Raw genomic sequence first — 3,611 nt, 5'->3', positions numbered from 1 at the left:
CCCCCCCCCCCCCCGACAATGCCTCCAGTGAGCTATAGACACCCCTGTAGGGCTAAGTATGTAGATTCAATGGCTTTTACCCATCACTACCAGTGATGGTAAGATTCTCCATTGGTTGTTGTTACTGGGCAGCTGGTGTGGGAAGTTCTGAACCAGGCTTGTCCTACTTCAGCAAGCCCAGCAGAAATGGACTGGCTCCTTTCTCCTCTAGAGATGCATAGTCTTTATTTTTGGAGCCTCAGCTGTGTTTCATAGATACTAGGAAAAATTCCAAGTTATGTCTTGTTACATAAGACATTTGTTTCCTCACCTCAAGTGTTCCAGATGAGAATCTGAGGCCTAAGGTTCCTGGAGGTTGTGGAATTTGACATCAGCTGAGTGACCATGGTCAAACCATCTCACCTCACAGAAACTTAGTTCCTCCTCTATAAAGTAGGGATGAGAGCTTCACTTTCAAGGCTACTGGGAAGAAGGCTTTGTTCTTTAGGTATCAGGTGACACATGTCCAGCCCTTAGAAAGCACATAGAATAGATTTTACTAGCATTCTGATTGATCATTCAGATTAAAAGCTGAGACTCTGAGAAGTTGAGTTCCTTGCGCAGGATTGAACTCACAAAGAGCAGAATGAGCTCAGGTCCTTCTGACTCTAAAGCCCCACTGTGCTCAGCTCTGTTTACCTCCTTACCCAGCTTGCACTGAGCTCAGTCTCTTTGTTCTCCCTGCCAAGAGGAAGTGTTCTTCACTCTGCCGACACAATAGGGCATCCTTTTGAATGAAGTCACTGTAAGAATGTAATGTTAGACTCCAGCTGCTGCTCAGGCCACAGCACATGCGGCAGCTTTCCACTTTCACAGATACAGACAGACACCCCACTGGGACATTGTCTCCGGGACCCCCTAGCTAACAGGCTTCCAGGTGCAGGATCTCTCACCTGGAGAAAGGAGATGCCATCAAAACTGCTACTGACAGTCACACAGGTCACAGGTCCTCCTCCCCATCTGCACTGGATTCAGAGAGCCTGGCTGCTGGCTGGCACTGGCATGAAACCTACCCATCCTCAGAAAGGTATAAGAAGAGACTCTCACTTCTGCCAGGTGGGTTCTTGATTCCTCTCTTCAGATCCTCTGCCAGCTGTCTTTGGTGCTGGGGTCTGGACTCTCTCCAGAGCCCCTGCTATGCTGTTATTTATCTGTCTGTCTGTCCATGGCATTAATGACTCTTCTAATAAACTCTATGCCCCCCAACAATTCATCTCAGTGTCCCTTTTGAGACCCTACCTGAGATTGTTCAGTCATTTTCTTTTGGAGAACAGCCAAGCACCCTGATATTGCCCTAACCTCCTCCAGTAGAAAGAGATTTCTTCAATAGCTTTATAACAGATCTTCACATTAGCTAGTTAGTGCTAACTCTGTTCACTTCCTGCCACTGTCTTTGAAACTGTATAAAGTACCTAGTTGGTGTCCATTTGTCCAAAACTGGGTTAGTCAAAAAGAGAGAGGGCTTTTTGTGTGATTCAATCACAAACCTAGAATCTATTTGGAAGGGTAAGGCATGTAAAATCCTTGCAAGCAATATAGCAAGATGTATATGATCGATACCACGAGTCCAGGAAGTTAAAAGCCCTATGCTCCAGGGAGAGTCTGGTGGCTGGTTGGGTGGGGAAGATTATAGTCTGAGAGAGGAAGCCACAAAAAGCTTCCTGAGAAATTTGAATGGAGTTGAGGTTTGAAGACTGGTAGAGTTTAGAGAGGGAAAGGCGAGAGAGAGCTGTGTGTGGTGTTTTTGCTGCAGAGAGCTCACAGGGCCAGAGAGGGAGGGGTACATGCATTCATCCAGGGGACTTCTCCTTTACAGCCCTGAGCCTCTTTGCTCCCTGCTTGGGGATTTTTATGACCCCATCCATCTGTTTGCAGTCAGTCTCAGATTTGCTTTGAAATTCAAAAGCTGAAAGGGAAGTGTGATATTGGAGCCAGAGCAGCAGGCTAGGCAGATTTCTCCAGGAAGGAAGGAGTGCCTCATGAAGCAAAACTCACTATAGGCAGAACACTTCTTGCTGGCTGGAGTCTCTAGGCAGTTAGGACCAGGAGTGATGGTGGTGAGCCTGGGAGAAGCTTCTAACCTGGACTAAACCAGCCAGTCCTGTGGCCGTTAATGTGTGGCTAAGCATGGAGACCAAGCGGCCTTCAGCAGGATCTTTGGTGCCTGATCTGGCCCCATCTGGCCAGTGTTTGTTTTCTCTCCCAGCTCTAGCAAACTGGCCTGAGCCTGCTGGGAGAGTTGACCTAACCTTCTGTGCCTCCTTATTTTCCCTAGCTCAGCTGCCACTCCTACATGCCTTCAGAAACTTGATGTCATATAGAGGAAAGACTTCTTTGGTAAAAGTCAACCATTGATCAAGTCCAAGGTTCATAGTGTGGACCGCCAAGTACTGCTCCTTGCTTTCCAGATGAGGAGCTTGGTGGCGCTCTAGTCATCTTTCCACATCTGTCCTTCACATGGCACCAGATCTGTGACCTCCTAGGTGGTTCCCTCCTTCCTGCCTTCCCATACCTTGCATGGCTGCCTTCCCTGCCTTTCGTTCCACATATCTCATGCCTATTCTCTGTTCTGTGATGGATGCTGACCTTGTTGTGTTTTTGTCTAGGGATGTTTGAAGTGCCTCTCACATGTTCCTGGAGCTCCCTCACATGTCCTGGAGAAGCTTAATGGAGTCAAACTGCCCAAGCAGAAAGCTCACACAGGTGGCAGTTAGCTGGTAGGATTTACCCTCTGATACAAATCATTTTTTTTCTAAGGAAGAAATGATTTCAAAATTTGGCAGTTGAATTAAGAGGTTGAAAGGTAGAGAAAAAATTCTAGCCCATTAAAACTAGACAACACTTTGCAGATATCTGCTCCAAGCCTGCATTTTTCCAGGGTGGAAACCAAGTCTCAGTTCTGATGGTATTTACGAAGTCACTGGCAAAGCAGAACTGGAAACACCAAGGGGGCCTGGACTAGCCTCTTGGTGACTTTGAGTGATGCTGCAAGGATTACGGGGCACCTGCTTTGTCTCTTTCAAGGGCCACCATGGCACACACTGCTGTCAAGTTTGCAGATACGAAGCTCTCCAGGATGCTGTCTTAGCTGCTCACCATCCTAGCTTTGTAAAGGCAGCCCTCATTCGCCTGGCTTCCTGGACCCAGGGTTCATGGACATGTTCAAGGACAAACTAACAGCAAGCAGCCATGGCAGGCCTTGGGACCCAGGCCAGCTGTCCTTTGTAATGTTCTCTTATGCTACCTCCGTCTCTGGGAGCAAAGATGAAAATACAGTGTTCTTTAGGATAAACAGGCAGTGATGGGCACAGAGAAAACAAGACAAATGCGCATTGGTTCTAGCCACTGACTCTCTGGAGGTCATTTCTCAAGGCTGAGATGTGCTGAGCAGTGGCTGTTTCTTCAGACTTTGAGATTCAATGTCTTATGTCAGTGTAAACATTTTAGAATGTTCTCTATGTTTCAGGAAAAAAAAACCTTATGTACAATATCAGTGCAATGATTAAAAACCAAAACCAAACCTTATGCCTTAACTATAAGGAAAAAATAAAAGGAAAGTAGTTAGAAACAAA

General features: G+C 46.7%; 1 long non-coding RNA gene across 1 annotated transcript; it reads left to right on the top strand.

The window, feature by feature from the left end:
- The first annotated feature begins 601 nt into the window (after positions 1 to 601).
- On the top strand, positions 602 to 3,611 carry LOC116095500. The gene is made up of 2 exons (XR_004120618.1): positions 602 to 1,095; positions 2,646 to 3,611. It is a non-coding gene; the product is annotated as an uncharacterized LOC116095500 (long non-coding RNA).

The sequence above is a fragment of the Mastomys coucha genome, unplaced genomic scaffold (assembly GCF_008632895.1).
Source record: "Mastomys coucha isolate ucsf_1 unplaced genomic scaffold, UCSF_Mcou_1 pScaffold18, whole genome shotgun sequence".
In the NCBI taxonomy this organism is placed as follows: domain Eukaryota; kingdom Metazoa; phylum Chordata; class Mammalia; order Rodentia; family Muridae; genus Mastomys; species Mastomys coucha.
This window is presented reverse-complemented; position numbering and strand designations above follow the sequence as displayed.